Below are 26,640 nucleotides of genomic sequence, written 5' to 3'. Positions count from 1 at the left end.
CATGAGCCCATGTGCCAATGCAAATGTGTGCCCATATGTGGGTGTTTGAGTGCTCCACTGTTACTCTGTGTGTGTGTGTGTGTGTGTGTGTGTGTGTGTGTGTGTGTGTGTGTGTGTGTGTGCCCATGTGTGTTGTGTGCAGCCTATTAGTAGAGTTTAACCCCTGTGTTCAGGGAGTCACATCCCCTCAACACACCAGGCTCCATTCTTATTGCAGCATGTTAACATTTTACTCTCTTCCCTCCCCACCCACACCGTTCACTTTTGTCCTAAGAGGGCAATTAAGGAAACAAACGTTTTCCCCAAGATAAGCGAGCTGCCAGCTTTGCATACTAATGCAATGCCAAGTGGTTACAAATAGTGAGTGCTCTAATTACCGGCACTATTTTCAATCAGAAATTGCTCAATTTCCCAGGATGAGGTCTCTATGGCTGGAGAAAAAACACACACACACAACCTGACAGAGGCAGGAGACAATCATCTCTATGTGGAGTGTGTCTGATTTTGTCTGCCTGTGTGCGTGTGTGTGTGTGTGTGTTCATGTGCCCACATGTGTGCATGCATGTTGGTGGAGATAAGTTCGTCTGCCTCTGTGTGCACAGACCCCGGCATGACCCACTCTATCGCTGCTGCCCTTGACAAGTCAAGAAATGGATCCTGTCAGCCTCCACAGCATTTAGCACCACAATTATCCCCTTTCACAGCCGGGCTGCATTAATGTAAACCACACCAGGCAGTTGCCACTCAGTGATGAGCACGATGCGGTGCACCATCTCTCGGTGAGCAATTTGATGCAATTGTGTTGCTGTGTGATCATCAGTGCAAATCAGGGCCTGCTCATTTATTAAGCAATTTCTGTTGGGGAAATTAGAAGGAAGGCTCGTTTAATTTGACAGGAGATGGTAATATCTCTAAAAGCAACAATAACGCATAATGTAGCTGACATCAAACTAAAAAAGGGGGGGGTGGGGTGGCTGAGCAGGATTCATCAACCCATCAGGGAGGGATCAACTATTCTGAGAGGAACGGCCATCATCATGTGGCACTCAGGAGCAGGGGGCAGTGCAGACCAAAGTGACAAGGACTCACTTCCCTGGCTACAAGAATGAGTCACTCCATAGGATGCGCATGCAGGGCCCATCCGTTGGCCTTAGCTGACCTTTAGCTCTGACGGTGGCTAATGGAGGGCTGGCCCTCGATCAATGCACTGAGAGACAGAGCTCCCTGTCCCTGCCCTTTCACCGGGCCAGGAAGGCAGAGACGCTGCCAGAAGCCACGCCGTGGAGCCATCGACCCTGCTACTTTCCCATCCTGTGGGTGACAGCTGCGGTGCCAACGAGCCTGGGGACACCACGCTGCCCTGCCCCACGTAGGAAGGACAGCCAGCAACTCTGTCTCTGCAGCGATGGGAAGGAAAGTCACAGATGATCTGCCTGTGAATGTCATATACAAACAGCCACAGCAAACCCTTTTGATGGCGAGCAGATTCTGCTATGATGACCTGCACCACTGCTGATAAAGCCTGCACACAAGATGAAACTTGTTCATAGTCGTCTGGGGCTGCTGGGTGACAAAATATGTTCGCGTTTTTGTGGCTCAAAACTTTTTCAGAGGCTGTTTTGAAGTGAGTTTTTCCACTGCAATTATACTGCAATTGAACTTAAATGTTATATAATCAGAAAAAATGTCACTCATGCTTCGACAGCACAGATCCCATTCAATTTATTTAAATGATGTTAAACACACAGTTTGACCCCAAAAAGCTGAGAATGTAACCTTTTGTCTGTTAAAATGTAAAACCACATCAGCAAAGCCCAGGTGCTGCATAACTCTTTGTCACTTGCCAGAAGTTGTGTTAGTAATTTAAGTGTTTTTGCCATTTGTTGTGCACTTCAACTGTTAAAACTGGGAATGTATTTTCTCATGCTGCACCATGTTGCTAAGGTATGCCTGGTGTTGTGCTTGGTGTTGTACTTTGCAACCCAGATGGTGCACCACTGTAAACCTTTTTTTTTTTTTTTTTAAACAGAGCACCCTTTCTTTTTGACAATACACAATGCTTGCATAAAAACACCAGATATTTAGTATGCATTTTAATTGCATAGGCTTTCAAACATGTGACAATATTCAAAACAATAGCAGATGAAACATTCACTCCATATGGGGAGGGAAAGCAAAACATCCAAGAGGTTTAGCACAGATTGCTCTTTTTATTATCATTAACAGTAATGTGATTCCGAAGCCCTGTGTGACCTCCTCACAGCAGCACCTCATCTCAGAAGTCATTCATTAGAACAAACAGAAGGCAGGCAGAAAGACAGCGAGAAAGAGACATGGGGAGAGAGCATAGTGTAAAATAAATTAGATTGTTCTTATTAGATGAACCACTTTGAGACGGTGAAAGAAAGCATGCTTCAAAAATTCAAAGGCTATCCGATAGTACAGTATCCGGAGATGAAGATGTCGTGTGGAGCCCGTGATCCAGTTGTTGGTTTTGTGCTATGTGTGTAATCGCGCTCACACTTACTGTCCACTTTGGATTGTAGGAGCCACAGGAAGCCTGGAAATATGGGCACGAGCAGCGTATGTTTGGACTGAGATTGGGCCGCGCTGCTTCTGTTCAAGGCCACGGGCTGATGCAGGCTGTGGTGAAACTAATCAAAAAAGCTTCTTATGTTTTCCTCCTCTGATAGAAATGGATTGTAAAGTCTTTCCCCTCACGATTTGGCACAGTGTTTAGCGAATAAGACTTTTACACTGGAATGACAGTAAAGGCCACCTCTTTCAATCGTGCCCCCCACACCCCTCCCCTCCCATCCTCCTGGTTCCTTTCTCCATAAGAGCAGTCAGATGGCCTCCCTTCTTATCTGTACCTCCCCCGGTGCTGCTTATCTCACCAGGTCTGCAAAGGTCCAAGTGACCCATCTCTATACATGTTTATGTGTGAATGTATACATACATGGGGGATAAATGGCAGAAACGTGATACAGAGTGGTCAGAGGCTCGGCTGCAGCCTGAGGAAAAGGGGGGAGAGAGACGGTGGTTGGGGGAGAGGGGGGGTGAGGAGAGCTGTGTGGATCCTTGGAGTGGTGTGACAGACTCCCCAGCCTCCTGGTAGGATTTGTTGGAATGTGAGAGAGGAGGATTTTAGCACCAGGCGAGCCACGCCAGAGTGCTGCAGACTTCATGCCATCTGTCTCAGCCTCCATCCTCCCTTTGCCAAACTCATCAGACCTTTATTTCCTCTCCCTCTTTCTCCTTCTCATCCCTGTTCACAAGAGTAGCGGACATACCGAGATCTGCTAATGTATTGGAGGGAAAAAATGGCTGGGCTTAATAAACGGATTCAAAAATCTCGATTGATTAATATGTATTCTTGGAGCTAATTGTCCGACAGCCCTGATGGAGATAAAAATGTGTGTTCGATAGCCCTGCCATTTGTTACTTGACCAACAGAGAAGGAGAGAGAGATATTCATTCCATAGCAGATCTGCTGACCAGTTAATAATGAAACATGTTTCAAGCGAGAGCCAAAAAGTTCACTTAATTTAATGCTCCAATATAACAGGCAATTACCCTAATTAACTGGATTTGTGAAAATGTGGGAAAGATTTACACAAATTATGATACGATTAAATTGTTTGCAAGAAACAATGTTTGTTGGTGGTGGTGATTTTTTTTGCATTGATGCATTATATGAAATCCAGATTAGAGATATAAGTTCACTGGAGACTTGGCTGTCCACAAAAATGAAATTGTAACCCCAACCAAAAATTGCCAAATTGCTTCAATGTAGAGTGATGTGCATTCTTGGGCCATAATTAAATCAAAAGCAGATTTTCACATCAAACGGTGGTGCGATTGTGTGATGTTTGGGTGGGACTGATCTCTTACCCTCTCTCTGCATGTGGGCGGCTGGGGAGAAGGCTGAAGGAGATCTCAGGGAGGAGCTGTGCCGGCTCCATGTCCTTAACCTGTTTGCAGAAGGGCAACGGAGGGCGGAGCGAAGGGAAAGGCAACATACCCTTCGTCCGAAATGGAACACCAGGTGGCAGGAAGTGGGCAGGAGGCCTTTGAAGATGACCCCTGGTCTCCGCGTTGGGATGGTCTCGGCGATCGATTCAGCCAGAGATGGCAGGGAGGGGAGCCAGGTGCCCCCAGAGGGTCTTCAGACCACGCAGATCTATTATGGGCGAGGAGGAGAGAGTCGGCTGGGGCCCAGCCCCACTGCTCCCAGTCATATCACTGTGGACACAGCCAGAGTCAACTGGCTGCATCCTAACAAGCAGGCAAACACTGAGAACAGTCTGGTGCACAACAAACTCAACAGGCTCTGCCTCCATACTGTAAGCTTTAGGAAGGGCTTCCACTGCAGACTGCTGTCAAATCTGTATATAAAACATTGCATAACACTGAATAATTGGTGTGAGCCCATACATGCTAGTATGCTACGTCTGACACATGTAACACATGCAGGTCAGCGAAGAGCATTTGGAAATGAAAGAATCAGAGACACAGAAATGAGCTTGTTTCGTATATTAATATATTTATTTTCTTACAACCACAGATTGCAGTTGAGTGACTTGAGAAACTGTGGTGCAGAAGTTGTGGGCTGAAATGATAAATCAACAACAAAAACAAGATTCAATAATACCACATAACAGAAAGAGCGAGGAATCATCAAAAAAGGGACACGAACAAAAAGAAAGCACAAAAGCAGAAAATTAAATCAGCAGATGTTTGTGTGCAAGTGTGCACACGTGATTGTGGCGAGCTGCTAAGTGATCTGGTAAATTGCCAACATTACACTGAATTTGTCAGAAAGAAAATATCAGCAAATACTGAACAGCCATTGTATGTTTTGGGATAGTTTTGCCAGTTAACACTAATGCAAAAACATCCAGTGATAAAGCTGAAATAATGAGAGGAATCAGTAGGTAGATTTGCACGTCTATGAATCAGGCTTCCATTCATAGTGTTCATCTAGGGCAGCTCCAGAAATGCGCGGGCTGCTTTGTATTTTGGCCAGCTTTGGAGGAGGTGAGTGCTATCAGTGTCTACATGCTCATCCCTCTGTATTTCTGTGTTTGCTGCTCACAACATGTAAGCAAACACACATGTGCACACACAATTAAACTCACAAACAGAAACTCAAATCCTGATCCCCCACCCTCTCCATGCTTCCCTCCCCAGGCAAGGAAATGAAAGCTGGGCACTGGGAGAAGGATGGCTGCAAGAAATGAAGACGTGTCTGATTTCCTCAGCAACCAATGATGTTGCAGCGCTCTGTACTCTCTGCCCTCTGATAGGTCTTTGTCACTCTCTTCATCTTGAGGCCCATGTCATTCCCTCTAATCCCCCTCCCAAACACAAGCAGGCCAATCCCGAGACAAGACTCAGGGGCTGGGGAGGGATGAAGCAGCACTGGCTGGGAAAGAGTGAGGGATGCAGCTCAGGAGGAGAGAAAGGGAGCACCAGAAGCTGATGGTGGTGTGAGAAGGAGCCAATGTGTTGTTATTAATAAAGCATTAAAAAAAGTGAGCACATCAAAGCATACAGGGGCTATGCTATCATACATGAAAGTAACGCACTATGGCTTAATGTTTCCTAAGGCATGTTATGGCGACGCGGCTTTGATTTGAAATGCATTGTGTGGAAAATGGATTTACAGGAGTGGGGAGAGAAAGCCTGGTGTGGGATCAGACCATAATTTAAAACCTGACCTCATAGGCTCTTCAAAGTGTCTGTGAGCGTGGATATTTAGGACGTCCTTACAGCGTGTGTGAGAGACCCAAACCACAACAACATGAACAACAAATAACACACACATGCATGTAAGGGATGCAGAGAACACCTGCAAAAACAAAGAATGAGAAATTACTATCAAATCCAACATGTACCATTTCACGTTTTGATTAGCAAATATGATTGGAACTAATTTTTATTCTCGCCTTTTTGAGCGCACAGGGGTCGCACCTGATTGTACTGTGCTCCTTCACCAATCAAAGCCTGCAGGAAGTGAGGCATTTTTTTTCTCCATTGTGCTCCCATGGCCAGGTAATTATCCTAATCTACCTTCCTTCTGTGCTCCAGCTCCTGTGCCACACTAGCTCAGACCACCTCTGTGGCTTCATTATCAGGGTTGGGACTCACTAATGGCTCGACGGCCTCACTGTGCAGGCTGCTGGCGAAGAGAAACCAGGGGGAGAAGGAAAAGGAAGAAGAAGAAGAAGCAGGAGGAGGAGAACGGGGAAGAGAGGGAGGAAAAATGAGTCGCTAAAGAGCAAGGGGTTGCCCTGAAGGTTAACATCTCAATCATGAGGGGACAATGCTCTCTAGTCAAATGGTTTCGGCTTCTTGAAAGTCAAGATGAAGCCACAGGGCACAACAGTGTCAAAGAGGCAGCCGGGAGATCGGCTCTCTGCACCGCAGGATGACCAGGACACGTGTGTTTGAGGTGGCAGGTTGCTGTGTTTACGTGTGCACGCCACACACACCCCCACCTTGCGTGCTGGAAACAGCTATAACCTCACAACATACAGAAGGACTGGGGGTGGGATATCAGTTTCACTTTATTTTTTTCTGACAAATGACACTCTGACAGTTGGAAAAAATGTTGGGGTCCCTGAACAGATTTCTCAGTTACAAAAATAAAATGTGTTGGATCAGACAAAGACAGACATTTTACATTCTACTTTTGAACCCCAATGAGAGCACTGACAAATGCCACCCCACCCCCACTCCGTCTGTGCCATGATTGTTTTTTCTCTCCAGAAATGTCATATAGTTAAGAGGTGATAATTCTATATGGCACAAACAGACACTGACTTCTTCCAAGTGTACATAGCATATAGGCTGACAGATTGAGATGGTGTAACATGTCTTTGCATCACTCTAAATAGGCATGCGAGCTTTAAACATTCTTTATATACCCTGAGATTCCATTGGAAACCTTCTGAAATGGAAAAAAGAACTCAAATGCATTGCACTGGAGGTGAAAAAAAATGTTCAGAGGTTAAAAATAGCGCAGACCTCAGTGATACGTGAAAAACTGTAGTACTCTTATGTGTGTGCAGGTGTAGCCTACATTCACGAAAACTCTCGAAATGCAGAAAACTGCATTGATACACATCGTACTGAATCCCCTGAGGGTTGATGTTAACGCTTAGTCTGCAGCGCAACAGATCCTATGTTAAATGCACATTTAAAGAAACGCTTATGTCAGTTTCTATGAATCTTGTGATGCATTTTTTTTGCTTCCAACAGTTTAAAGAGAAACTTTTGTCAGATTTATGTCACGTCAACACTTGAATTTAGCGTCTTTCAGAGCCCTTATGTTTTAAGTTAGGTTAAACATGAAATGCAAAACTTAATTGTAGCTGCTGCTTTGGTGATTTACTCTATAATGAAGAATTGTAGGTAAGTGAGAGTCGGTGGCTTTTTAAAATTCAAATAAGACAAACACTTCTGAAACACCTCCACATTGAAACATCCTCTTTCACAGATGAAAATTAAGCCATGCTCTTTTGCAGACTGGTAGTAGTGTGAGTGGAGCCAAATGATCTGCAAATGAGGCGAAACGTTTAAGTAGCTTAGGGGACTGCAGGAAGTCAACCATGAAACACGTGGTTCTTCCAAAGCAGTGTAAAAATTAATACTGGTGCTCAAAAATACCTAAAACTAGAAATATAACTGGACAATAGGAGGTCAAAATACAGTGAGTGGATTTGAGTTAATGGGTCAGTGCAACCAAATTACTTATTTTCTCACTAACATAAATCTAAACATACAGAAAGTTGGGGTTTTGTTGTTTAGTATTTGGAGATTTCTGTCTTTCTCTTAAATATTCACTGAGAGGTCTGTTCAAGAACCAGTGTAACAAGAGCATCGTTTCCGTTCAATGATTTGGGTGAAAGGACTGTTTAAAGCTCAGGTAGGCATTTTTCCCATAATACCCTGTCAGGATATTGTGACTCAAGTAGTCTGAGAGAGAATTTTGCACTTCCTCTTTGTTCTTTGGAAAATCTAACCTGAAATGTCAGTCACAGGGCGTTTCATGCAGATCATTTGAGAAAGTATAAAAAGCAACAAGTCTACAGTGGAAATAGGAGGTGTGGTGCAATGGGACAAACAGAGGGATCAAAACCTGATACAAGCTAGAAGTGAATATAAGGCTGATTACTTTTGTGTAATTGAAGCTGCTGAGGGGCTGTTTGTTGTTGTTGTTTGTTTGTTGATCAGAGCTTTCCAGATTACTGCCTACTGCAGCTTTAAGACATAGTTTGCATGATGGCAGCAAGAACTAAAGAAGTAACGTAACCTGGATGAAGAACTTGCCTGAGTCACTTCAAATTCAAAGTAACGTCAACACAAATTAAAATGATGATTTGAAAGTGTATTAAATGGTAGCAGAGGCATCAAATTAGTGTAAAACATTTGTTCACTGCTCATCTTGTTAATCTGTATTACTGCTCATCGTGCTCTCTTTAGTGTACACCACATTTAGTCATTTTTTAAAATTATTCAGACGTACCACAATTCACCACATTTCAACTTACACTGTCATTAACCAGTCTGAGTTTTATATATAAAAAAAAGGTCTGTATTTTTAAAAGTAGTCCAATAGGGCAATTCTAAGCTCAAACTATGTTAATACCTTCCTAATTGCAGGAATTGCAAAGAAATCCACCGCAAATGAAAATCTAAGAGGGCAAATTGGTACATTGGCATATATAATTTATTGAGCAAATGTTGAAATGGCACTTTTATAGAAAAGGAGGTTCTCTTCCTTCTTAGGTGAAACACTGAAATGGTTCCAGTATGAAGTACCTCTTAGGACACCTATATTAGGTAAGCATATAAACGGCTTAATTAAGGTGACAGTAAATGTGCATGCTTAGGGCTCAGGAAGATATTAATACATTCTCCACCCCAACATTGTTGTCAGATGGCACATGCAGTTATCAGAAGGGAACAACTCTGTGTGGGGCTTGGTGCCGACAAGGATGAAGACATGCTTTATTTTTTGTCGTGGTAATGTGATGATACTTGATGCCATAACAGCATTTTTTTGCGCAGGATTCTGAATCAGAAACGTGCTAAATATAAATATGCTAAAATAGTTTCAAATGGGGTTTCGGGAAAGAAAGGGAGAAAGAAGAAAGATCTGCTTCAAATGTTTTCCCTTTCTTCCCCGGAGAACTATGTTCGTTTAGCAAAGAGTTCTTGAAGGTGAGAGAAGCGAACCTTATTCTGGCCTTTCTAGGTCAGAAGAGAGCTTGAAATGTAAAGGTCTGTTTATTGGAGCACTTCAGTTGTGTTGTAGCAGATCACAAGCTTTTGTTTTGTTGTCAAGCTAGTAGCTGGTTGCTTTCTGCATCAGGTCGAGTGCTGAGCAATGTGACTGTAAACCATTAAATATTGTGACTTCTCAGAGTGTAAAATACATGCAAAGGAGGATACAGCCAGCTGAAGGCAGGAGGTGGAACAGTTTTTCCCACCCCCAAAATTCTTGCATGTGAAAACCTGAGCTGCTTCCATGAAAGGCTCTTAAAGGCATGCAAAAATCTGCTCTTCTGCAGCTTCTTTGCTTTGACAAACTAAAATAGGAACCAGCTAGCACTAGTGTTCCTCATAAACAAGCATCTATGACAGAAGAAATATGTTTTTTTTTCTCGCTCTCTAAAGACTGCTGAAAAATACACAAACAGCACTGACAGAGAATACGGCGAACATAACAATGTCAGGCAAGATGTTTGTCAATCTCTGGATTAATTGCAAGCTGCATGTTTACATGCACCTGTACAGAAATGTAATGTATCTGCTAAATTGTGGCTGGCATTTTGTGAAAAAGTGTAAGTTTACAGGATTGAGGAAACAAACACATACAAGCAGGGCTGTTATAACTTTTTTGGGAGCCCTGTACTATATTTCAAGCACTCATGCATACAAACCAAATCTGCTTCGTGTTTTATATATGTACAAATGCAGCTTTTTACACATTTAAAAACATATGTAAATTTAAGTAACTTTGCAGCATTGTTAACAAAACAAACATGCATATGATAAAATATGAACCAATAAAATGCTGTATATGATGCTGAATTATACGTTGCCTTCCCTGCATTGAGCTCTGTCTCATGGTAATAACACCTTGAACACAACAACATGTCTGATGCTGTGAAAAGGGAGATGAGAGAAGCAGGAGTAGGCGGCAAAAAAGCCCTCTAATTGACGGTGAGGAGACATTGCATGGAGAATGTGGGAAAAACAGCCATTGGTGCGAACAGGGATCAAATCCACAACCTGGATGTTAGCAGCATTGTGCTCTAACTAAACCAATGGGCCATTAGTCTGAAACTCCACACAGAACAGACATATGTTTGGAGGACAGAGGGACTATGACAGGCCTGAAGCCTGTATTTACCAAAAGTGTCAAATTGTATTCAAATACAAAAAACAAAACAAAAATACATTGGTGCAGTCATGGGGCCCAATGCACAGGAGTAGTCCGTGTGTAGCAACAAAACAGCTCTGGAAACCATTAAACTTTGTGGAATATAATATGCTCATCACTGTTTTGAAAGTTCATTCTTGACCTCGGCAACAACAGATTTGGAAAACCATCTTAACTCACAGTGTACTTACTATATATATATGAGCTTTAAATTCATGTATTTCACCATATTTGTCTTTTGCTGCACAAGATTGACTTTTATGTTCCTATTGTAAAACTCAGGTGTGTGTATTTCTATTTCTAGACCTCAATATCAATAAATTTCAGAGGGAAATGGTGTACTTTTATGTATCTACATTTTTTTATAGCTATAGTTAGCGGTTATTACTAGATTATGATTGGTAATGTATGATCTTATAAAATAGTAGAATAAAATCCTATCCACATTGACGATAACACTCAAGGGGCATGAGGAGAGCTGCTAAGCATATTGTACAAATTAATGTATCGATATAAATGATAATTTATTATGATACGTGATCATATATGCAACAGCAAAAGGATTAATTTCTCTACTTTAACTTTTGATACTACAATAAAGCCTTGCTGTACTTCTTTTTTGGTTCTTTGTGAGACTTTTTTCCTTTCACTTTTCTATGAATGTGACATGACAAATTAAACAGTTGGTTATTTACACATCCAGCAGTAAGGCATTTATTTGGAGTCATGGTTCTGGCTGCCAGGAAAATGTTCAATATTCACTTTCCTTTTCTGTTTGTGATCTCCACTGTGTTCTCCAACAACTCCTGAGGGAAATATCTGGCTCTTTAGCTGCTAAATTTTCCACTATGTTCACCTGATAGTTGCTAACTGTGTCTGTCAGTCACTTGATGCAGTGCAGATAGTGTACAGTAGTGTTTTGTAGAGCTTTTTCACTGAAAATTGCTGCCTGTTTTGACCAAAACTGATGATATGATAGTGGTGAAAGTGAGACAAAACAGTACATTTATTGATCAGACAGCTAAACCATGAGTTCACCTATAAAAGGTCGGTAATGCTGAAGGAAGCTATGAATTTAGATGATTATGCTCTGTAACTTCATTACTTGGAGTGACCATGCTAACACTGTCAGACTGTTTTCACATTGTAATATGATTCATTGTTATTGTAAAATAGGTTGTAACCACTTTATCTAAAAGATCTGAGTATTTCTTTCATCTGTGAATATGGAATCAACTCATCCTGAAAAACACCAGATTATTGTTTTTGGGAAATATTTGGTTGTTCACTGCTGTCCTGTGCATGCTATTCCTGCAAAGGATTATTGTATTTCAAGGTCTAGCAACAATCACTAGGATGTCAACAACACAAACGTTTACAGGCCGAGAGGGAAGAATTTGCCGAGTGGTGTAAGATGTGAACTGAACACATATTGTAACTAGAATCACAGAACCAGGAAATACAAACCATGCTGACCTACTGACACATCAGCAGAACACTTATTTATTTCCAGGTAGTGGCCTCAGAGTGAGAAAAAGTATAAAATATACTTTGATCTCCATTTTCTGGAGAGCGCAAGGTGTGCTTTTAGCTTTACAGAGGAGTCTGTTAGTCAAACAATGGGAGAGCATTAAAACATGCCAATATAGCAGTATTAGTCAACAGCCTCTGTCAATACACCCCACTGGGCTGCATGCCATCCGACAAACACAAGCAATTGCTTTAGAAGGCCTCGGCACTAGATAGAAACATCAATTACAGTAAATTACACCAAAACAGTGTGTAACACTTCAATTTGTTTAATCTCCCGAGCTGCCTGAGCCGTTTTGGATGAAAGCAGAGCAGAGCAGAGTAAGATAACATTCAATAGCCCTAAGATGCGTTGCACTATCTATCCTTGGTCATGTTTACAGATAGAATGAGAGAATTATTTGTATTTTCACTCCTAGGACTTACTTCGAAAGCATTATCAAGCACCCAGAAAGGAGTGCTGAATATTTTTCCTGTGAGCAGCCTAGATATTTAATGTTAAATAGGAGCCCTGTGACTTTCAAAATCCACATCAGAACCGATCCATGCCCAGTTTTCATTCTGGCATTGGGACTTTTTTCATGGTATAAATTACGTTTTCAGTTTGGCCCAAGTTCAAAAAAAGTTAAAAACACTTGGAAAGGCAGTCATGGATGCTTCATGTGTTCATCGAGGTTTTCACTTCAAAGTCCTGAGGCACCAGTTGATAAATTCTGCAGTAAGACTACTTTGAGACAGTGGAAACAAAGGATAAAATACTCTCTGGGTTTACTCTCTTGCTTTCCTGCACTGAAGAACCACAAAACGTTATCCTCTTAAAAGGTACCAACTATGCTCCAGAACAAAAACGTCCAATTTTAACTAAACAGTGCATCAATGACTTCCCTCGCTATGGCTGATTATCCGAGAGGGGTATTGGTTGCTGGGGACAGATGAAGATTTGGCTGTTTCAGTGAACATTTTGGGAGGGGGGTGGGGGTGCTGGAGTAAATGAAAGACAAATGTGAGTAGTGCCCACTCAGCTATTTTCCCAGTCAAGATCAAAGGCACGCCGGACTGGCCGCTCCACGGGAAACTTGAGATGGGTCCTGCCTTTGTTTGCTGTTGCTAGGAGACCTGCAGAAGGCTGAAAGTGTTTGCAGTGGGGTACAACATCAAAACCATTTCCAATATAAATTTTTAAGACAGCCATGTATTTGTGTCCTGGGCTTTCAATTTACTGAGCACACTGAAAACACTAACAATGATGATTCTCCCCTCTGTTAGTCACGGGATAATGTTTGTTTTAAAAAAGAAAAGTAGTTGCAGACAATTGTACATGTGCACGCTTTGAAAGGGCACTTGTCAGCAGTGTGTATACCATGCATAGAATCAGTACGTGAACATGGCCATGTTGCTGCACAAACCAAATGCACCAACAAATACATGAAAGGAAGAGTTATATACTTTTCTCCCTCATATTTGGCTCAGTGCCGGAAAACACAGATTGTAAAACTGCATACAGTGTACAAACACAACTTAAATATTATTTGATAAATTTATAAGCTGGGGTTTGGCTTCCCAACGAAGCCAATTATGATGCTGTTATCTATTAATGGGCCCCATGATAGTAAGGGTGGCTAGACATGTGTCACAGAGAGCTCATTACATATCATTAGTTCAGCACTCCAATAATGTCTACACCTGCTGAGCAGAAGATAATGACTTGGCCCCCGATATTTGCAGGACTATTGTCTACTAAGCAAAGCACCACCAGGAGAATAGATCCACAGGCTTAGGAGCGGCATGAAAACTGATAAAGCTATATAATAATCCAAGGTACACACATTTTTTTTTATTTGGTGTAAGCTACAGTGAAAGTAGCGTAGCAAAGAAGAAAGCAGCATTTCTGTGTGTGTGTGTGTGTGTGTGTGTGTGTGTGTGTGTGTGTGTGTGTGTGTGTGTTTTAGCAGAATTGGGACATGAGGGCCAAATCATTAAATAAAGAAATCTCGACAAGCCTCTAGTGAACCAACATTACTTCTTTCTGCACATATGGTGTTATATAATTCTAGAAGAAAATGAATATTACAAGATTTGCAATTATCTGTTTACCATTTCTGATGGTGGCTTACGTCCTAATAATAGAGTTGTGCTATTCCTGTAAACTTGATCACCAGAGTGGCCCTGGCTCACCCAAGTGTTACATAACCTTGTATGAATAACCTGATTTCAATCTTTTTTGTTGCTGTTGCTTATTTTGAGAGGAAAATCAACATTTTAATATTGTATATGGACTAAATCTTGCAGTTAGCACAGTTAAATATACATGTCACAAAATGAAGTGTGAGTTGTGGTCGACTGGGAGTAGTTTATGGATCCATACATAGTATTTGGAATCAGTCTTTGACTAACAAGGACACAGAAAAACTGCAGTGCCAAAAAAGTGACCTTGTGTCTGGAACGATGAAAATTAGAATTGTGCTGTGTCTGCCTTGTGTTTTTACTACTTGAGCCAACTGGCACAGAGCTGGCGTCCTCTCCCCGGCTCCCAGTCTGCCGTGATGACAATGGCAACCAGCTACCGCATGGCATGTAAAAATGACAAAAATACCAGCAAGCCAAGGGACATTTGGAAGATCTGAAGATAATGCAACATAACTGATCAACCACCCTGTCAAGAGAATGTTTTCCCAGGCATTACTATTGCAAACAATTAAAAATTTCTAGGACATCAGCCTCTTCATCCATGTTTATAATACAGTGTGCTCTGAATGGTTTAAAAAGAGCCAATTTCTAGCTGGCAGAAGAAGAGGCAAAGAGGCTCCTTGAGTATTCAAAGTTTGCATCCTCAGAAGGACAGAATTTCTTCAAACCAACAAGAACCAAAAATGACCTACATTCAAATGTGTCACAGCTTATCTGCCGTGTCCTGCCTTAACCTGCTCCAGTCAGTATTATTGTGTGTTCGAGTGAGGATTCAGAGAGCATGCAGGATACAGCAGGCAAACAGTGACAAGACAAAACAGATTCATCCTCCCAACGTTTGTTTCACCCTTTTAAAAAACAAGTCAAAGCTAACCCTGCTGTTATTGTGCTCGGATGGAAGAAAGAGTTGTCTTCTCTTGTCACTGCAACCAGGGATCCGCCCCTACGTGACATCACAGCAAGCGCACTGCTGCCAAATCTCGTATTAGCAGCCTAAATTCACTTTAATTGCTGTGTGAATAGCTGCAGCATTAACTGAACATCATTTAGATTTATGACTGAGCCTGAATTTGTTTTTGACTGAGAACAACTTTGTTCATTTGGCTGCCACCTGCTTCTCGCTCATGCAAATACTTCACTACAGTTATCAACACAGCCTCAAAGTGGGTCTCATTTGTTTGCCAAATCTGTGGCTACATTCATGACTTAACTGCCAACAGGCTGCTGTTATGGCAGGATGAAAAACTGTTTGATTTCAGACTTTTTTTTTGACTCTTTTACAACAGAATTTAAATCTGGAACTCGTTCTTTTTAGTGTCTTTTGTTGTAATATTGCAAATGTGCAAAATTGCAACTAATAAAGCGTCTATGAAAAAATCTTGACTAATGTTGTCTTATAGAGCCATCAGAAGTTTTTTTTTTTATATAGTTATGAATAAGTATAAATAGTAAATATATAACTCATGAGTTCTGGAGCCTGACCAAAACATCTGATGACTGTTTAATCTTAATTTGTAGTTCAATTGGATTTGACTGTTAATTTCTGATAATATTCCTACATCGTGAAGACAGCCTTTCACATTATTTACTTTAGATCAAGAGGTGGATATATAAAAACTTTTAACAAGAGCAACAACTTTGCTTTGTTTGTGTGTCTGCGTGTGCACTAAAATCAACAGCAAGTTTGCAATGATAGAATCCACCTTGTGTTTGTTTTGTGCTCCCTCAAAGCCTCCACAGGTCTGACAGATAAGTTCGCAAAGTAGCCAAGCTGCTTCCCCAAACAGTTCACCTCTGTTTTGGTCGATGACTGCTGCCTGAACTCTGTACCCCCACTGAGACAATAAAACGGTTGGATGACTATAGGACTAGCAGAAAGGCCAATAGTTTATAACTCAAGAGAGGCGAAACTATACAGCTTGTGAGAAAACAAAGATTTAGAATGGTGAGAGATTGGAATTCTCTCAGTCTGAGGTCAGAAGGCCACAGTTACCTTTTTTTCAATTCCCTGAAGGCAAATGAGGAGACCCTGGACACAAGCTGGAGCACACTGCTACATCCCTTCAACCTGAGACAAAGGAGAGGTCGCAGTGAATCACTGCAAGATCTTGTCACTGCAGTCAATAATTGCTTACTCGGTGTACTACCTTTAATAAGGAGAGCATGACAGTCACTCTCGGGCCTTCACTTTAATGCAGATTTTTACTACCTCACTAATAGAAATAGTAATTTGAATTGCAGGAAGCACAGTTCACTCAATTTATCATAAATGTCTGGCCACGTCATAACAAACAGAAACTTAATTTGCTCTGTAAAGATTTAATTAAGACTTATATGATTTGATTGACATTCAGAGTATGAAGCATGCAAATGTAAAGAGGTCATTGATTGTATTTTCTCTTTTTTTCTGCTAGTTTTTAATTTGAATTTCATCACAGAGAGATTAGAAAAATACCCATTACACCTCCAGCCATGTTCAGTCTATTCAAGTAAAACAATGATTCAGATTTCTATTTGTTCGAAGCAATAAAAACAACATTAAAAATGGGAGCAGAAACAAAAAAGATCTGATAGTTCTAAAGCAACTCTGTATAGTCCTTTAGTGGCAGTTTTAATGTGACATAAAATTTTGTGACATCAAAAAAAAGAATCAAAAGCATTAAAGCCATATATTGCCCAATGCTTGGACAACATTTCTTAATGTCCCAAATGAATTAGTACAATAAGGAAACCTATTGGAGTATTTCAAGATTGAAAATGCTGCTGTGTTTATTCAACTCAAATAGCTTTTGTTTTTTAAATCAATATAAAACATACAAGTTTAAATCCTAATTTTGTTAAAAGCAACCAAAACTTTTAAAAGCGAAGCAATATTATGCCAAAAAGGTACTTTATGATACGGGGGTAGTTCTGAGTCGTGCTCTTTTCACACTAAGAAAGAACTGTTATTGGCGAGGATTTGCTGTGATATTCTCCTTTCATTCTAACGGTATTAAAAAGAGAGAAAGACTGGGAGACAGAGGAGAGAGGCTGACGTCACAGTCCAAGAGTCACCCGCCGTGTGTTCGGCGTCTCCAAGTAAAGACTTATCTGCAAAGAAGTTTGGACGGACAATGTGGGTGGACAGGGCGTGAAACTACTATCATCATCAGTTCTGAATGAAAAAAAGAAAACATATCTTCCACAAAAAAGAAGGCTCATTCCAATTCAGCTGCGTTGTTAGGACAACGAGAACCATCCCTCAGATGATTAGTTCCACTTCAAAAGAATTTACTTTCCGCAGTGGAAACGTCCCCCTTTTGTGTCCTTACACAGGGTTTTCTCAGCCCAAAAGAAGAATCGTATGTTTAGTCAGCCTGTTTATTATTCCTTCTGTTCACACTACAATTGTATTAAATAAATAGAGTACTACTAACAAAGGCCTATTAGCCCATAAACATGTCCTGGTACACACAAAAAAAGACTAAATCACAGTCTCCGCACAGGAATTAAGATACTCTGGTAAAGGCAGAAACTACACTGTTCCAGACATGCTGCCAACTCAGAATGCCTTGTCACTGACATCATGAAACATGCATGTTGTGTTGCACGTATTTTGTGAGGATTTGTTATGTGGTTCCATCTCAATTTTGAGAGACGCCGCCCCTTGCAAAACAGCGCTAGACGCTGGCAGTGCTGTGAACCAGCGATGTGCAATACATCTTCTGGCACACATGTTTTCAGAAGGATGAATGGACTTTGCCTGTTTAGGTGTAATAATAAGCACAACCAGTAACAGTAACAGACAGGCTTATTGTAAAAGTAGTAATTTTTAAATAAAAATTCTAATAAGTTGCACAATTTTAATTTCAAAGCATGTCCAATTTCCCACCACAGTGTAAGTGATACATCTAATGCTCAAAAATGGACTAAAATTAAAAATGATGAGCAGGCACTCAAGAGTCTGTAACAAAAAAAGGTAATTACTTGTAATAATTAAGTAATGTTGGGTACAAATTACATTCAGCTTAATGTGATTATTAATGTGTGGTTAAAGCAGCACATCAAAGAGTTACAGCAGCTAGCTTTATCGTTAACTCTGACTTCCATGAGATTTTACAGACACAATTTGAATGCAAAGAAGGCTCAGCTGAAGTTCTGCCGGTTGTTCAGATAAACAGACATCTTGCCTGAGTCAAAATCCCAAAAGGGGCGGAGAAAAACACAGTGAACACACCTAAATGCAGATGAATGAAGTAAGGATGAAAAGTTTTTTTTCCTTGACGCAGCCGGCAACTGGCAGCTGTGACATTTTGGTACTTTTATTAGATTTTTCTTTTTTTTATGTGAAGTTTATTTCTGAAGTTGAAACTCCAAATCAGCCTGGAATAAAAATGTCTGAAGGCCTTTAGGCAGCATGCAAACAGTCAACTAACAATAAGTGAAGCTTCGCTCTTGGAACAAATAATTTCTTTGTACATGCAAACTTAACAATGAGAAGCAGAGTTATTCTTTTCTTTATTATTAGCGGGTTTCAGTTAAACTTATGTTTACTTCTTACTATCTGCGTCTTGTTTCCTTAAAATTCAACTGTAAATTCCTGGTTGATTTGAAAAATGTGTCACTACTGCAGTCATTTCAGTCCACTGCTGCACTGTATTTGATGACTGTATATGAATTTTGACTAGAGCTGTGCCTGGTGTGGCTCAGGAGTACCATCCCTCCCTGCATGATCAGTGATCAGCCTGCTTGTGACCTACAGTATATTAATATGCTCTGCAGAAAGAGGCACAAGACACGCCAGAAGCAGCCCTTTAATGTTGGCAACTGCCAAAGCTTTGATTTCTGATTGATGAGTAAGGTCGGTGCAATAACAGAACAGCACTGACGGTCATCTCGCCCCCTTTTCACAACAGGAAACATATCCTTTAACAATGCAATGCAGCCCTGCTCCTCAGACTCCAACAGCTAGCACATCACTCAGCTCATCTGGCCACAGAATGAGTGTCCCATGGCCCACAAATGTAATGAAAACAAACATAGATCTAACATATATTGATTGAGCAAGCGTGGAGGCTAACAAGTAGGTAGAGAGACACTGAGAAGAGGTGCCACTTATCTCTCTTCAGATCTCTGAGAAATGAGGACTTCTCATTAAACCTGGATTTTTTTTATTATTTCAAAAGAAAACAAACTGAGCAATGTATATTCAGTTGCAAGTTTGTCAGTTACACTGAGTTGATTTATTTTAAACTGCTACCACAGATGGTATTCTACCTTCAAGGAGGTTATAATGTTGAGTGTTTTGAGAGAAATGATTCAATATTTATGGTGCTTTGAGAGGCAGTGGTGCTGTTGAGTTGTATCGAATTAGACTGAAAAGTACATTTCACCCACCACATCTATATCAAGCTAGATGAACTAAATCTTAGGGACACCACCACCACAAACTACAGCTTCCGCACTGACCATATAGTTACACTGGTAGCATTTTATGTCTCCTGTTAAGAATTCATAAGCAGCAGTTACACATGCAATACATTCTGATCACCACAATATAATGTAGTTGTTAGCAGATAGAAGTGTTTATTGCTGTATCTGCCAACAAACTCTCATAAGTGGTGGCTAAAAAAAAAGCACAGAATGACTGACAATGTAATGACACACAGTTGTAAGAATGACTACTGTCCTTAAAACTGTCTTCATGAGAAGTTACGACTGCAGGCAAATTGTGTACTCAAATTAACGTTTTTTTCTTTTATCTGTTTATAGTGTAATTATACTGCATTAACATCAATTTATTATATGTCTCTATAGTGTGAAAATGGTAATAGATGGACTTTGATTCTTGTGAAGTGAGGCTGTATGGAGTGCTCATTCACAGTCAGAGGGTTACCTACAGTACATACCCATCACAAAGGACTGCCTGAGGGGAAAACAGTGATGATATTCTAAATATAGCATACTCTTAAACTGGTATAAATGTTTTTTTTAGGTGTTGCTCTTTAACGAGACTACATGTTTTGCTGTTGACCTCCTTCCACAGCAGTACAGTGCTTTGCCTCCGTGCTGTTCCTCCTGTCTGCTTGTCCAAACTGTATGCTGACTGTGATCTACTGTACGTAATACACCGACTATGAAGAAGCATCTCATACAACCCTCACTTCAAACACACTAAAGTTTTACTATTGCATTAGTTTTGCCTGCTAGTTTTAGTTGGATGTACCCAATAAACTGGCAACTGAGTGAGTATAACTTTAATGGGAACATATTGTGCTTTTCCTTACTTTCTGTCTTTTACATAATAGTAGATGTTCGTAATAAATGCTGCCAAAATTTCAAATAATGAGGTAAACATATGTTAAAGTAATCCCAGTGAGCCAAAAGCACAGGCTTCAGAGGGCTCTCAACACTAGGTTTCCAATGTTTTGTTTTTTTTTAACTTTATTCTTAATATGGTCGTCTGGTCCAGACACAGCACGCCCACAAACTGCAGTCTTCTTGGTAAATATATCCGCACTTTCTTGTAAAATACCCAAGTTGTATTATTGATTTTTAATACACATGTAATGTTATGTAAATTACAGACAACTGATGGTGCAAAGGAAAACTATAAAGATGTTTGGTGATATCAGAATAACATTTTAGTAGCTAGGCTGGTTTGGTATTCCCTGACTGTAGATGTTTTCTACATCAGTCTGCATTTTAGCAAACATTTTTAAAAGTATTTTTTAGTATTTGCTATAACGACACTGGGGAGGGAAAATGCGAGCAAAGAGATGAACTTTGGAGGCATTTGCTCTCATGTTTTATGCACCTTAACCGCTGAGGACGCCCACACAGAAAGTATTTATATTAACTTCGGTTTGAAAAATTAAATCCACCATTGTGTTACACAGTAAATGTAATGGGCATAATATTTACCAAATAGAAACCACAGCTATAACTGCTTTTGCTGGGGATGTACGTGTCCAAGCCCCACTTGGGCTTAAACATGTACAGATGGATTTGAGAAGTTGTCATTTCCAATCAAGAACAAGAAATGATGCCACTTAGTGTGCTCATAGTTTGCTTTTGGAACCTCCACACCAGCAGGAAGATAGGGGGGACCTCACAAGCACTGACTACTGCTTGCTAGGTTTCCGGAAGCTGGCCAATCGGGAGGGAAAAAAAAGGTTTTTAGGGAGTTGGGCTTGAAACAGCCTGGAGCTAATAGTTCCAGTTTCACACAGAAGCTTAACTGAGGCGCTGAATAACAGGCAGTATGACATGAATTTCTTTTTAAACTGTGAATCATGCAAAGCTCCTTTAGTGAAGTCCCAGAATAAAATATAGAGCTGGAAATTAGCATAATATGTCTTTGTTAAAATCTAAAAAAGTAAGCCTACTTGTGGATTTGACCCTCTGACCTCTATAGTCTCATTATATAACACAACTACAGGGCAAACCATCACCATAATTAACAGGAATACGCACTTTATGAAGTTCATCTGTACAATCCAACACAATCAAACAAATCAGTGCAGGGGTTCAATATACTGTATGATGCTTGTAAAAGTGAATTAAATTATATTTATTACTATTAAGAACAAAAAAAGGCTAAAAATGAATAAAATACTGAGGTATGATTAAATGCATTATTGTTATGATTATCATTTTAACCTTTTTTTCATAAATGAGGATCAGCTGAGGAGAAAAAAAAGGCTTAACTCAACTGCAACTAATTGCTCCTTTCATCTACCCAATTAAAAGCAGAATTTTAATCCAAGTAGTTTATTTCTTGTTTTGATTGCTCATCATGTGCCACAGCATTTTAATCAGGACAAAAATGTAAGTAGTGAATATTAATTCCACACTGAGGAAGGAGCTGTTACTTACACTAGTGATTGTCATCGTTCTCTCCCTGCACAGAACTCCTCTTGGACCAAGCCTCCAATGACTGGGCTTAATTAACAACCACACCTGAGGATATGTTGACAAAGCTAGTCGCTAACTGCTAAATTTTCAATCCTTGCCCACTCAGGTGTGTATGTGTGAGAGGGTGTGAGGAGGTTGTTAAAATGGTGCTGAGGATCAATAGAATGTTGTTGTTAGCGAGAGACCTTTCAAGGGAAACATCAGTAAGGTGGCATCACAAGTTGTCATGTGTGATGTTTGTGAAATGTATCTGGAATGTGTCTACCTTCAGCTGCCTGTATAAACAGTCGGCAGCGACAGCTCAGCTCCCTCACATTCTCTGTGATAAAACAGCCTGGTTGCATGAGTTAATCTCACCCTTACCCAAATGAGATGGTAATGCCTTCACTCAGGGAATTCAGCAACACACAGTAGTACCTAGATGGAGGCTGTGCACCTCAAATGGGACTAATAATAGAGCCTCCGTTCTCTTAACTCGGAATCTATATTATACACTTCAAAAATGAGATCAACTATATGGGTCAGTGGGATTTCTGTGAGAAAAAAAAACAGAAAGGAGAAACCAAAAGAAAATATGCTCTGCTGACAACAGATCTGAGGAATGCAGCAGCTAATAAGAAAATTATTTGGGCAGAGTAACAGCTCAGAACTTTAATTAACAGAGCTGGTTTTAACTGATTGAAAGGGAATACATGTCCACACTCGTGTGAGTGTGAGCCTAATTATTTTCTACTCCTTGATTGTCTAAATAGGCTTTATAAATAAAAGCACAAGTGACTTGAAATGTTCAAAGGAAATTATTTTAGAAATGGGAATGATCAAAGAGCAGCCTTTCGTCACTTCTGTGATCTGTGAGCTAGAATACACGAGGACTTCAGTCCTGCATGCTGCTGTGGCCTAGGTTTCATTTTAACTTAGGAGGACACACACACACACACACTACGACTCCACCCACAACATCTGGCTTTTACAGAGAACAATAAAAGACATTTATTAGCCTCATCTTTGCTCAGTGAGTCCTGCATAAATTATGAGATGAGATGAGGTGATGTGAGATGAGATGATGTGATATGATATGATGGACTTAGACCATGCAATAAAAGTAAAGCCTATTCTATAATAGAGATGAATAATAATATCTAAGTAGATAATTATATCAGCCACTTTGCGCTGCCCCTCGCAGCTTGTTCAACATGTGTGTATTACCAACAGTCTATGTTGGCTCTTGATCTGTTTACAATGTTTTGTATGTAACTTGTTGGTATCTTTACTTAATGTGTTGATAAAAGGAAGTCAATTTACAACATCTCAAAACACATGCAGAAGAAAGCACAGTTCGGTACTTACAGTACAGCTAGGTGGTAATAAGCAGGAGAGGTGGTGATATCTCTGTTATTCTCTCTTAGGCTCCTCAGGCATTATTCATGGCCCCTCCGTGGCATGTTCTGAATCGAGTTAATGGTACAGAGCATAGTTAATGATGTATTTGATCAAGTGTTGTTAATACCAGTCAAATACAGTCCATGCATAGTTTTTGTGATTCATCGTAGCTTCCTTTTTTTTTTTTGCTGCCGTTAAAAGTTTTAAATACTCTACAGTTTCACAAAACACAAGCATCACAATTTCTACAGTAAATCATTTTTCTTCAATGCCACACACAACTGTTTTCACAAGTCAGATTTTGTTTGGGTATTATTAACCCGATGTGTATTAAAGCAGGTTTGGGATTGTGTATTTGTGACGTGGAAGGCACTGTATTTCCATGGGAATATGTTCTTTTTGCTGCAGATTATTTTTCCTGAGACATACCCCAGATACACAGATGGATTGCATAATTCTGTCAATTACATAACTGAAGGAATGCTATGGCATTCACAACAGCATCAGAACATACTGTAAGATACTGGAGATGAAGCTGAGGACAAGTGCTAATTACCTCAGCCATATTCCACTTTAATAATGGATGTGAAGGAACTATGTGGCACACTCTTTTGTTACATAGGAGGTGGATTTTTGATCCCTCGCCTCTTCCAGATACCTTGAAAACAGGATTATTCCCTGCAGACTGAAATAAATGCCATCAGTTCTGCCTTGTTCTTTTTGAAAGTCATCTGTAGATAGGTGCAAACTTCACAAGCTTCAGTCAGCAGTGACACTGCTGCAGTACTGATCCTGGGACAAAAATTACCGCAGCAGTTTTTGATGTTAAATGTGCACAAGTGCTTTAGCACACACCTACGTGGACACGCGCACACACAATGTACACCTAATTACCATATCACAGTATACATCCAATACAACACTAAGCTGTCTTATTGATTATCAAAAAGATAAAGGGACTGTCTATCACTTTCCCTTTGCCACTCTTCAATCCATTACCTGGGCTCCTCAAAGCTGCACTAGTGGATAATTACTCTCTCTCATGCCCCCTTTAGAAAGTGGCTACTGATAAACTATTTCCATCAATAGTTTTTTTTTCTTCAGAAGGACCTAAATGACTCTTTGTTCTGCCGGGATTATTTTATTGATGACTGTGAATAAATAAAGCACCAACAAGTACCTTGCATTTCTTCCTGTTGCCTCAGTGCCATGTCGGTGCTTTTGTCTATTTCATGCTCTTTAGGGTCAACACCACACCAAATCACATTTGTTCCCTCCATTAATGTCACAGCGTTAATGCAACATATCATCACAGCGTAAAGCTTGGTCTAACTGTAATTGAAAAGGCCCAAGGGGAATTCCTGGGTTGTGCGTGGGGCCCCGTTCCCCACCAATCCATCATTGTAGAGCTAGGCCCTGGGGTGATCTTCTAACGCCGGAGGTTAACAGCGAGACTGCCATGCACCCTCACTTACAGCCTTCAGCAATGTGACTGGTCGGACCTCTGTTACTACTGCAACAAACATTGGGTATCGATTGAAAAACACACACAGCACCATGTCCAGTACATATTAATTTGAAGGCCACGTACCAGCGAGTGCAAGCATGAGCATGTGAATGCATCCATGTTCAGCGAATGGACGGACTTCAATAGGGATGTGATCAGAAACAGAATCCTTCCTTCAGATGTCGAGTTCACAGGCTTGATTACGCAGCCGCCTTGCAATGCATACTGCAACAGATAAAATTAAACACTCACGATTACTCACTGCTTTGAAACACCCTGGACAGTGATCAATGTGATCCCTTTTTAAGTTCAACCTCAAACGACAGAGATTTGAGAAATTGTACAAAACAAAAATGCGCATCTCACAACAGAACTGAATTGTTTCTAATGAAAGGTGATAGTTTTGAGAGACGGCAAAGACAACAGGCATTTAGGATCTCTTTGCACGGTTTTTGTAAAATCTAAGGCAATGTGCTCTTTAGGACTCATGATCAAAGCCTTTTCAACATTTGCTAGCAAACACTTCAAATGCATTCTGTAAAATGTGAATCATTATGCAGAGGCTCTAAAATGTAACTGATAATTTCTCAAAGACCGTGTACTGTGAAACTGTTCAGAAAGACAGATGAAGATACATGCATCAGTTCTTGCTCCAATGTGCAGATTGAAGCATATTCATATGGTTCTTCACATACATGAAAGCTACCAGCTGCCCTTGCCAGCGAGTGGAGGACATTAAGGCTCAGACTGGTTGATCTCTGATGACAAGGGTCTGGAGAAGGGATTAGAAGCAAGGGGACCAAAGTTATGGTCATTCCCTTAAAAGGATGGCAGTGCATCTCATAGGCCTGGAGCTTGCTGGAGTTGAAAGATCTTCAAAGGTCTGCTCACCCCACACAACCTACTCTAACTCCCAAAAAAACCTTGAAAGTATGAATTTTGAAAGATATGGACTTTCAAAATATTATTTATTTTCCTTTTGCATTGCAACGTGCCACAATAAATGCTGCAGGCCATAACGAAAAAACTTTCGCTCTTAGTTTGTTGTTTATTTTTTTTCATGTGAAATAATCATTTTCAGTCATATGGTTACCTCCTGAGCTTACCAGCTCATGGGAGAGCACAGAAGTATCCCAAAAACTGGCTCATCAGAAGCTGTCAAAATAACTGTTATGTAAGGCATGGATAATAAATGAAAAAGAAAAAAAAGACATCTTTTTAAGAACCATCCACAGGGGCAAATTGCAATGCATCAAAAGATGAATATGCATTAGATATGAGGATAGGCGGGGCTTTTCTCTTTCCTGCTGTACATTGGCTGCTCAGCCATACTCTTGTTAGTTACATCACATTTGGTAAATTCTGTAACAACAGCCAGAGAGCTGAGTATTTTAGGAGCTTAAGTTGACAGTGGAGCAACCACTGGGAAGAATGACAAGGAGCCCAGTTTAATAAGCCTGGGTACAGGCTGGACTACACAGGGGGTTGGCACCGCTGAAATCACAAACTGCAGTGCAGAGGAAGATGATAGAGAAATCTAAAGGATCGGTCTGGTTAAATCGTAAGAGCACAGCATCGGGACGATACATTTCTACTCACCATTTTACAGTTGGTAAACACACTAAACATTTGCATATAATTGTAATGATTGCATTGTATTACATAAGAGCCCTGCTTCTGATGT

At 40.5% G+C, this 26,640-nt stretch overlaps 1 long non-coding RNA gene across 9 annotated transcripts in view; it reads right to left on the bottom strand.

The window, feature by feature from the left end:
- Positions 1 to 4,521: 4,521 nt before the first annotated feature.
- LOC111566325 (uncharacterized) overlaps positions 4,522 to 26,640 on the bottom strand; it is an 82,617-nt gene continuing 60,498 nt past the window's right edge. For 6 of the 9 annotated variants that reach the window (XR_008603696.1, XR_008603695.1, XR_008603700.1 and 3 more), the window contains 3 exons: positions 25,041 to 25,181; positions 23,417 to 23,514; positions 4,522 to 16,241 (listed from right to left, as the gene is read on the bottom strand). This is a non-coding gene — a long non-coding RNA (uncharacterized LOC111566325). The remainder of the gene's footprint in view (positions 16,242 to 23,416; positions 23,515 to 25,040; positions 25,182 to 26,640) is intronic. The other 3 variants (XR_004847086.2, XR_004847085.2, XR_008603697.1) reach the window with 3 other exon arrangements.

The sequence above is a fragment of the Amphiprion ocellaris genome, chromosome 13 (genome assembly GCF_022539595.1).
Source record: "Amphiprion ocellaris isolate individual 3 ecotype Okinawa chromosome 13, ASM2253959v1, whole genome shotgun sequence".
NCBI classification, from domain to species: Eukaryota; Metazoa; Chordata; class Actinopteri; family Pomacentridae; genus Amphiprion; species Amphiprion ocellaris.
Note: the sequence above shows the minus strand (reverse complement) of the source record. Positions and strands in the feature narration are given on the sequence as shown.